Genomic DNA, 11,038 nt, shown 5'->3' with positions numbered 1-11,038 from the left:
CTTCGAGGCAAAACATCATCAGATTAAGGAAATGAGAGTTGAAATGTATTTGTTTCATCACTGTTTGAATGACATCATCTCATTAGCTACTGCTGGTTAAGTTTGCTGGCCCTGTCAGGTTGGTGAGTTTCCGCCTGTTTATTCTTAAGAAAATCACAGCTTTTCTGTTTCTTCAGACATCCTGCAGTCTGACTGGGATGCTCATAAAACCTCATATAAATCTAAGAGATAAATTTATAAAATCCTTAGAATAAAAAAAGGCAAAAGAACATGTTCCTGGGTAGGTCTGACACTTTCTGTTCCATGTCCTGGGTAAAATACAGGGTGGTTTCTCTTCACATGAGCATGCATGTGTCTTTGTGCATAAACCACAGAGAGCAATATAATCCATTAAATTAAAAAAAAGATGAACCACACTAAAAGTAAATATCTGGGTCCTTCTCCTAGAGATTTTGTTTAAGTGTCTCTGGGATGGGCCCATGAATCTGAGGTTTAGCAAGCTCCCTATTGATATTTATATTGAAGACTAAGGTTTGAGTCTGCCTGCCTCTTGAAAAACCTGTATGCAGGTCAGGAAGCAACAGTTAGAACTGAACATGGAACAACAGACTGGTTCCAAATAGGAAAAGAAGTATGTCAATGCGTATATTGTCACCCTGCTTATTTAACTTATGCAGAGCACATCATGAGAAACACTGGGCTGGAGGAAGCACAAGCTGGAATCAAGATTGCTGGGAGAAATATGAACAACCTCAGATATACAGATGACACCAGCCTTATGGCAGACAGTGAAGAGGAACTAAAAAACCTCTTGATGAAAGTGAAAGAGGAGAGTGAAAAAGTTGACTTAAACCTCAACATTCAGAAAACTAAGATCATGGCCTCTGGTCCCATCACTTCATGGGAAATAGATGGGGAAACAGTGGAAACAGTGTCAGACTTTATTTCTGGGGGGCTCCAAAATCACTGCAGATGGTGACTGCAGCCATGAAATTAAAAGATGCTTACTCCTTGGAAAGAAAGTTATGACCAACCTAGATAGCATATTCAAAAGCAGAGACATTACTTTGCCGACAAAGGTCCATCTAGTCAAAACTATGGTTTTTCCAGTAGTCATGTGTGGATGTGAGAGTTGGACTATGAAGAAAGCTGAGTGCTGAAGAATTGATGCTTTTGAACTGTGGTGTTGGAGAAGACTCTTGAGAGTCCCTTGGACTACAAGGAGATCCAACCAGTCCATCCTAAAGGAGATCAGTCCTGGGTGTTCATTGGAGGGACTGATTTTGAAGCTGAAACTCCAATCCTTTGGCCGCCTGATGCGAAGAGCTGACTCATTGGAAAAGACCCTGATGCTGGGAAAGACTGAGGGCAGGAGGAGATGGGGACAACAGAGGATGAGATGGTTGGATGGCATCACCGAATCAATACACATGAGTTTGAGTGGGCTCTGGGAGTTGGTGTTGGATAAGGAGGCCTGGTGTGCTGCAGCTCATGGGGTCACAAAGAGTTGGACACGACTGAGCGACTCAACTGAACTGAAGGTTTGAGAACCTCTGCTATGGACTGAATGCTTGTGTCCCCTCAAATTCATGTGTTGACAGACCTAACCCACAATGCGATGATATTTGGAGATGAGGCCTTTGTGAAGTGATGAGGCCATAAGGTTGGAGCCCTCATGAATGGGATTAGCACCCATATAAGAGACTCCAGAGAATTCCCTTGTCCCTTCCACCGTGTGAGGACATAGTGAGATGACAACTGTTTATGAACCGGGAAGCAGGTCCTCACCAGACGCTGAATCTGTGGATGCCTTTCTTTTGGACTTCCCTCCAGAACTATGAAAAATAAATTTCTGTTGCTTATAAGCCACCCAGCAGTCTGCCTGCAATGTGGGAGACCTAGGTTCGATCCTTGGGTTGGGAAGATCCTCTGAAGAAGGGAACAGCTACCCATTCCAATATTCTGGCTTAGAGAATTCCATGGACTGTATAGTCCATGGAGTGGCAATAAGTCAGACATGTCTGAGCAACTTTCACTTTCAAATAAACCACTCAGTCTATGGTATTCTATTCTATTAGCCTGATGGGCTAAGACAACCTCTTCCTGTTTCTCATACTACTTGTGGGGTGGGGTAAAAATGGGGGACCTTCAAGACAGCTGAGGCAATGACTTCTAGTAATAACAGTGGTAAATTAGTATAGTTTTAACATCTTATAGAGACAGCATGAAGGGGTGGAGATAGTACATCTGTTTCATTTATTCATTCTTTCCATAAATATTTACTGGGGGTGCATTAGATGGCAGGCACTGTACTGGGGTCAGGTGCAGATCTTGCTCTTGATTTGTGGGTGATGCCGAAGCCTCAGTCTCCTGAGGAACTTCCACAAAGCCCAGGGGTCCTACTTCATAGCTCATAAGACTGAGGCTGCCGAAGATGCTCAGCAAGCAGCAGGTCACAGAGAGGGTGGCTCTTAAAGGGGGAGGGGCCTTGGCTATCAGTCTAATCTCCACAGAGTGCATGAGAAAACTGAGATGCAGGGAGCAAAAGGGACCGGCTGAGGATGTGAACATTCATGAACCTTCTCTATACCTGTTCTGGAGATGCTTTTTCTCATTTCCTCTCATCAACTCTGGGAAGGAGGAAGATTTGTCTTTTTGTAGCGGTTTTGTCCTTCCCTCCAGAGGGAGGGAGGGGCATGAAATAGAAAGACACAATTCCCCTAAATGGGGAAGAAAGCAATGGACGTGTTAGGGTGACACCCCAAACTCTGCCCTGGGGCTCTGGGAGAACCCCTTGGTGAAACATCCTGGTTTCATTTCCTGGAAGTGGTAAAATTGTGTCCTCCCACTTCCAGGAAGCTGAAATTCAGGCAGTGAGCAGCAACTACTTCTTGGTGGAGACCCACACCGCACCCTATGGAGTCTGGATTCCATGCCAAGTACCGCTCGTGACTTTCCAAAGTTGTTTTCCAGCTGGTCATGGCTACATTTGGGCCTTTTTCAGAAGCAGCTCTAAGAGTGCAGAATTGCCCAAGGCTAAGGGAACCAAGGGTGTGTGCTCTCTACTTCCAGAAAGTCTGCCAGTCTTACGCAGCTGCCTGGAACCAACCTTCCTCAGGGGGGAGCCCTTGGCACAGAAAGTTCTTCGTGATTTGCAGATACACTTGGTAGTTCAGATGGTAAAGAATCTGCTTGCAGTGTGGGAGATCCTTGGGTCAGGAAGATCCCCTGGAGAAGGGAATGGCAACCCACTACAGTATTCTTGCCAGGAGAATTCCACGGACAGAGGAGCCTAGTGGGCTACAGTCTGCGGAGGTCACAAAGAGTCGGATATGACTGAATGACTAACACTTTTCATTTCAACTTTGCTTGTTTAAGCTGTGAGATTCTGCCTTCTGCTTGGATCACAAACCCTGGATAGTGGGTTCTTATTTTACCTTCTCCCATGGAACCCTGTAGCAACAACTGACATTTATAAGGATTTTTCTAACTGACAAAGTGCTTTCACCATGCCAGACATTTTTGAGTCCTGCAACAACTCTGGGAGGTGAGTATTGATAGCAAAGAGTGAAATGACTTGGCCAAGGGGCACAGCCTGAAAGTGGCAGAGTCAGGACTCAAACCCAGGCCTCCCAACTCCATTCGTGCACCAGCTCCCTGCCCCACACAGCCTAAGGCCTTAGCAGGTGTACTCACATGACCTGTCCAGTAAGTTAGGAGAACTTATTTGAAAGGGGCTAGACACTTTTCTGAAGATGTTCTCCTGGGAAAGTAGATGAACATAGACATTTATACCTGGATCCGTATTAATGCAATTAATATCATTAAGATCCTCAACCATCCTCAGTAACCTTGACACCACCTTAGATTTTTTGCTTACTTTTTTGATACCCCTGCAAAATCTGCTTAGACAGGTCATATCCCACACATATGGGGATAAGACCTGTGTCTGGTACCCAAGAAAAGATATCATTTAGTGTGAGCCAAAGGTAGAAAAGCAGAAGGAGATAGGAAGGGGACCAAGTACAGACCGAAGGGGTTCAGGAAACAAGGCTACTGGAGAGTCACTTGTTTTTTTTTTTCTGGGTCTTCCTGTGTGAGGGCTTTCTCTAGTTGCAGAGAGTGGGGGCTACTTTTTTTTCTTTTTGCTACTACTATTTGTGATGTGTGGGCTTCTCACTGTGGTGACTTCTCTTGTTGTGAAGCATAGGCTCTAAGCATGTGGGTTTCAATAGTTGTGATGCACAGGCTTACTTGCCCTGAGGTATGTGGGATCTTCCCGGACCAGGGATCAAACTCATGTCCCCAGCATTGGCTGGCGAATTCTTAACCACTGGACCATTAGGGAAGTCCTCACTTGGTTTCTAGAGTGGAGAATCACCTGCCTCTGGGAATAAGGTATATGGCAGAACATCTCTGAGATAGCCAGAGCTTTCCCGACCTTGACAGCAATTCCTTTTCCCAGAGGACACAATGCAGGCTGCTGTCTCTGAGACAAACTGAGAAGGGTGAGAAAGTTCCAGCCAATCAATCCCAGCTTCAATGGGGTAAGAGTTCCCCAGCTGAGCTTTGTGCCTGAGTTCCAGACCATTCTCCATCCTTGCTGCCTGCCCAGCTGTCTATACATCATCTCCGTCTGCTCCCTCATCACAGGCAAGAGCGAATGCACACACGATGGATGGAGAGCTTCAGTCTACACAAGCAACACACAATTCTCCGTGCAGTTGCAGGGGCCAGGCACAGTAACCCAGTGCAACAGATCATCCAGCACTGGGCTCCAGGGGCCATGGGCCTGCAGAATTCTCAGCTGTCAACAATCAAATGAGGAAGCCATCTGGACTTAAAGAGTCTCGGGGGCCTCTGGTTTCCTCAGCTGTCCCTCGAGGTGCTCAACTAAGACATGCTAGGAACAGCTAGCGTTTTCCCAGAAATCTTCCCTAGAAGCAGACAATAATCAAATACGTATTTTTCAGATGTTTTCCAGTTGTGTTGCCTGGCACGAAAGTGCAGAGAAAAATTACAACAAAGGGATGGAAGGAACGTTGCCACCAAAACAATGTATGATGTAGGGGCAGTCATCTTGCCTGGTTTGGGGCCTTTTTCCTCAGATATAAAATCACTAATTTATCATAGGGGTTCCCAAACTAGGCTGAGCCTCAGAATTACCTGGAGATTTTTTTTTTTTTAAATAAAGTTTCCCAGACCTCGTCCAGACCAAAATAATCCATATTTCAGTGATGGGCCCTAAGAATCAACATCTTTGACGAGTTCTTTTGGAGTTTCTGATGTCCAGCCAGAGGGTTAAATTACAGGCTTTGGTCTCTTTACACTGTAAACTGTTATGTGTAGTGAGTTGTCAAAGAATTAAATCAGTAGCAGTCTGCAATCAGAAGTAACTTGGTCTGATAAGTCATCCCCAAATAATTAGGTAGGCCCTGCACCTTGGCCTGGAACTTCAAGTGCCACCTGGCTCCTGACCCAGAGGTCAGCTCCCAGGCTCTGGGTCCTGCCTTCACACCTCCCTTCCTTTGCCCACTTGCGGGCACTGCGTCTAGCCACCTGGTGGTTAAGGAGAGGGAAACAGTGATCTCTCCAACCTGTATGCTCTGTTTGGGGTTAGCCCAGCCTTCCCATCTTTGCTCCTACCTGCCAATTTCTGAATCCAGCCTTGAGATTCCCCAGTTCCCAATGTCATGCTTTCTGGTATGCTTAATATTGCTCAAGTCTCTTTAAAACGTTGGAAGAGAATGTCTAAAAATGGAAACATAGTGCAGGAAAAATAGCACAATAGAAACTTATAACTAACACAATATTGTAAAGCAATTAACCTCTGATTAAAAAAAAAAACCCAACAACTTGTGTTCCAGAAGTAGATCTATGTTCCAGAAGCAGAGTTTCCCACCTCTTCTATATAGGAGACGTGAGCCTTGAAAAGGTCAAGTAACTTAATCTAACAGCCACTACTCTGCACTTATTTTGTGTGTGAACTATAGTGCTATGTACTCTCTCTATATCATTTAATCCTTTTGAGATACGATCATTATTTTTTAATTTACAGATGAGAATACAAAGGCTCAGAGAGATTAACTTGTCCAAAGGCAGAGCTGAGAGTCTAATTTAGTCCTTACTCTTAACATCTACAATGCTATCTCCCCAGTGTCATCATTTGTAAGATGGGAGTAATGTTATCCTTATAGCACTGTTGAAAAAGATCAAATGGAAGAAACAGATAGCGGAAGCAAATGTCTCAGAGTCTGTTGGGAATTGTGGACCTTTCCAAGAAATACTGAAAAAAATAAAAAGAACTTGGTCTAGTTTAACCTCCTACCCACCACAGCAGCCCTGCCTACAGCATTCCCAAGTCATTGGGCAACTGTTTGAAAATTTCCAGAGACTGGGAACTCTCCACCTGCCAGCTGACCTGACCCCTGCAGGGCTCAGGAAAACTCCTCCATGCTTCCTTTCTTCCCTGCAAAATCAGTGTCAAAATGCAAGATCTGTCAGCTACTTCCCTCCTGACCAGAGGCAAGGCCAAAAGGGGAGAATACATGTAGACTGAAGAAATAAGAATGCAAGGTGGAGATTCATCCCAAATCATGGATGTTAGAACAATAACAACAAAAGTGATCTGGGGAATCACAGTGAACCAAAAGTTAAGTGTGACTCAGTAGTGATATTTCAACCAAGGCAAGAATTTGTATGTGTGTGTGGGTGGGGTGGAGGGGGGAGGTAAGTGAAATGCTCGAGGGGACATCACTTACCTCTGATTACTGCCAGGGCAGATGTAGAAGAGCACCAAGGAAAAGCGAGTATCACATCTGTAGAGAGGGACATGGGCTCTGGGCATCAGGCAAAATTCAAGTCAAGATGTGATGGAATGCTGGGCTGAAACCAGCCAGATGAAATGAAATAGGAGTAAATGCAAAGAGTTCTCGGTAGGAAAAGCCATGTTTGACAGATCATGGGAAGACAGCTGAAAGTGGCAGTGAGGATGAGGATGAGGGAAGACAAGGTGGGTGAGTCAGCAAGGTGACCTAAGTGAGAGGTGATGTGGAGAGGTTACTGCCAAGTGAGCCAGGCCAACTACCAAAGGACTTCCATCTGAAATCCACTCTGGTCATCCCACAAGGCTATCTTTGGCTTAACTCCAGTCCCCAACCGTGAGGCAGACACTGGTAAGTTTGTCCAGAAGCAGAGGCTGGGGTTTTGGTTCATATAAGGAAAGACAGAGTTTGTTTCCTCTGCCGAAAAGCCTCCAAAGTAATGTGAGCGCTATCTTCACACATCAGCAGGAGATGCTATGAGGATAGAAAAGCCAAGAGACTTCTCTAGGAGGCTGTAGCTATGGTGGGCAGAGCAAAGTCCAGTGAGGGTGGAGAGCAGTGGTGATATTTCAGCGTAGGGTGGGGACAAACTTGCAATCACTCAGAGCTGTCCCTGCAGGGGCCAGGTCAGCTGGCAGGTAGAGAGTTTCCAGTCCCTGGAAGTTTGCAAACAGTTGCCCAATGACTTGGAGATGGTGTAGGTAGGGCTGCTGTGGTGGGTAGGAGGTTAAACTAGACCAGCTTCTTTTTTTTTTTTTTTCAGTATTTCTTGGAAACTGTTTCTTCAAATGACAGCTTAGGGAAAGCCCAGTAAATAAAGTGTGCTTCTCTCTGGTTGACTTAGGGATAAGGACCAGGCTCCCACCCCTAGGAACTGTTGGGATTTCTTTGTTTCTTTTTTAAATATTTATTTGGCTGTCTGGGTCTTAGTAGCAGCACATGGGATCTCCAATCTTCATTGAGGCAAGCGGGATATTTAGTTGCTGCATGTAGGATCTAGTTCCCTGACCAGGGATTGAACCCAGGCCCCCTGCACTGGGAGTGCAGTCTTAGCCTGGACCACCAGGGAAGTCCATGTTGGGATTTCTTTTTTTAAAAAAATATTTAAAAAATTTTTTTGGCTGCATCAGATGTTCGTTGCTGCTCAAGAGATCATTGTATCACAGGGGATGTCGTTTGCAGAGCATGGGCTCAGTAGTCGTGGCATGTGGGTTTAGTTGCTCTGCAGCATGTGAGATCTTAGCTTCCTGAACAGGGATCAAACCCACATCCCCTGTGTCGCAAGGTGGATTCTCAACCACTGGACCACCGGGGAAGTCCCCCTGTAAGGATTTCTTGAAGCACAGTTGAAAACTAGTGACTGGACAGTGTCTGAGATCTTTTTAGTGCTGAGGCTTGGTAAGCCAAGATGGGAACTTGAAATGTGTCCAGCTGGTAAAAATAATCGTGCTGTTCCCCAAGTTTGTTCACTGTCTCAGTTCCTTCTGCTTACAAACCTTGGACCAGCTGCCTCCTCTGATGGCCCCTGGCTTTGTTTTCACATTGCAGCCTCTGTAGGAAGGGCAAACAAAGTGGCCACTGCCTCAGGCTGAGACCCAGTCACAGTGTTTGCCAGGGCTGGGTCTCACTATGCAAGGGATGCTTGTAGACACAGGTAGTCTGAGGTGAGCAGTCATCCAAGAGGAATTTATACGAGTCATTGGTACCTTCTCTGTCTGTGCTGAGCTTCTTGCTGGACACTGGGAACACGATGTCCAGTAAGACATGATGTGTGTCTCCGAGGAGTGTCCAGTCTATGGGAAAGAGAGCCTTGAAAAGGCAGAGCACAAAATGCTGGGGAAGCATAAAGGAGCACACAAGTGGGCAGGGACAGCTGGAGCGGGTGAGGCCAGGGAAGGCTCTGGGAGAGATGCTTCAGCGGACCTTTGAGAGACGAATCAGAATTAACTTGATGAAGGGGGAACAGGCATTCAAAGCTTGCAAATCCTATGCAAAGATCAGAGTAGAGGGAAGAAGAACAGTATATTCAGGAAACTGCCAGTCATCCAGACTGATGGGGGCTAAGGGAGTGGGTGGGGCCTACCAAGAGATGAGCCTGGAGAAGTCACCGGAGACTAGTTCTGAAAGCTCTTGTGAGCTGATCCAAAGGGACTTTGTTCTGAAAGCTCTGGACAGCTTGGGAGGATTCATAAGTGATATGAAGTGATTTTTCTTGTGGCTCTTCCAGTACCTGAGGCCCAGAGAGCTCAGAAGTAGCCTTGTGAATGTGAGGGATGAGACCGCTCAATGGACGTTACAAATGATATCATTAAGTCTGAGCATGGCCTTCTATTCCTGGCTTGGTTCCTGATGCAGCGACCTTCAAGTCATCTCTTTCCTTTTCGTGCACCAAGTCTCCTTTATCAGAATAGGGATAAAAATGCTGCCATCAACCTGCCACATTAAGAGAACTGCCAAGACCAAAATGCTCCATACAGGATGAAACAGCACAAAAAGTCCTCTTTTACGTAGAATATGATGTCTTTAGAAATAAAGTTTGGATGAATCAGAAATACATAACAAGTGCATTTTGTTCTTAAGGTGTTGGTAGGAAAATTGGCACATCTGTTTCTCAGAGCAAAGGCTGGTTCAAGACACCCATGGCTTCTAAAGGTTTGAGTTGGTTACTGAAGTTAGGGTTAAGGGTGACTGGGAGGCTGCCCTGTTTTCTGAGCTGGAGGTGAGGGAAGGCAGCGAGCACAAGGGGAACAGTGGCACATCCCACCAATCAGCAGGTTCCTGTGACCTCACTGGGTTGTAGGAAGGACTGATACAATCTACGTAAAGGGCTCAGCATCGTGCCTGGCACATGGTTGGTAAACCACCAATAATAGATGTTAGTGGTATTGTTAACATGTATATATTTTGAGACCAGCTGTGAACTCATAGCACCTCCTGTCTCTTGCATGGAACACACATTCTTTGAGACTCTTAATAGTCTTTCATTCCTTATTAAGTCATAGGTGCTTCAGGGCAAGATCTGCATTCCCCACAGGATCTGACGGTAACCCTCCCTGCCCCTCTTGTAAGACAGCACTGGTCTTGCAATTAGTATTCACGTCAGCATCTTGCCTTGCTGAACTCTGAGCTCCTCAGTGGTTGAACTGAGCCTTTAAGCATGCTTAGCTTGGCCCCTGGAGAAGGCAATGGCACCCCACTCCAGTACTTTTGCCTGGAAAATCCTCCCATGGAGGAGCCTGGTGGGCTGCAGTCCATGGGGTTGCTAGAGTCGGATATGACTGAGCGACTTCACTTTCACTTTTCACTTTCATGCATTGGAGAAGGAAATGGCAACCCACTCCAGTGTTCTTGCCTGGAGAATCCCAAGGACAGGGGAGCCTGGTGGGCTGCTGTCTACGGGGTCGCAGAGAGTCAGACATGACTGAAGCGACTTAGCAGCAGCAGCAGCAGCAGCAGCAGCAGCAGCAGCAGCAGCAGCTTGGCCCCACTTCCAGGCCTCAGCAGTTGGTGATCTCTACCTGGTACTTTCCACAGGCCAAGCAGCAGCTGTCACCTCTGCAGAGATGGTATTCCTGACCATTACATCATTGCCTCCACTCTTATGTTTTATCACATTTTAAAAATTTCTCAGCACTAACAGTATTTGAAATAATCTTATTGCTTTATTCATTTGTCTTCTCCACAATATTCTAAGCTCCATGAGAACAGAGGCCTTATTTGTCCCCTTCATTGCTGTATTCCCAAGTTTCCTATAACTGTGTTTGGGACATAATAGGTGTTCCGTAACTATTAATGAATGCTGAATCAATTCTAAGTCAAATGACAGGCGGACTGTGCATTTGTACCTCTTCTTCAAGACTGAACAGCAGGTCAGTGTTGCCGAGACTACAGAAAACAGAGTCTGTGGCTCCAGCTTCCCAACTGCTTGAGGAAGAAAGCACCCACGCTAAGAATAAGACAAGGCAAACTCTGACCAGGCGCTAGATTGAGGCAGAGTCAAAGGCAGGACGCAGCTGGTGGCTGGAACACAGCTTGAGTGCAGGGATCACCGTGCTCACCCTCCTGTGTCAGCACCTAAGTAGGAGGTTGTAGAGGATGTCCTCTGAAATGACTTCGAATTGCACTGAGCAGACAGCCCACCACAGAAGTGCAGGAGATTTAGCTGAGATACAGAGAATGTTTGTTTACCTTGCTGTCTTGATTAGCAAATATTC

This window comes from Bos indicus x Bos taurus, chromosome 3 (assembly GCF_003369695.1).
Source record: "Bos indicus x Bos taurus breed Angus x Brahman F1 hybrid chromosome 3, Bos_hybrid_MaternalHap_v2.0, whole genome shotgun sequence".
NCBI classification, from domain to species: Eukaryota; Metazoa; Chordata; class Mammalia; order Artiodactyla; family Bovidae; genus Bos; species Bos indicus x Bos taurus.
The sequence above is the reverse complement of the archived record's forward strand: the minus strand, read 5'-3'. Positions refer to the sequence as shown.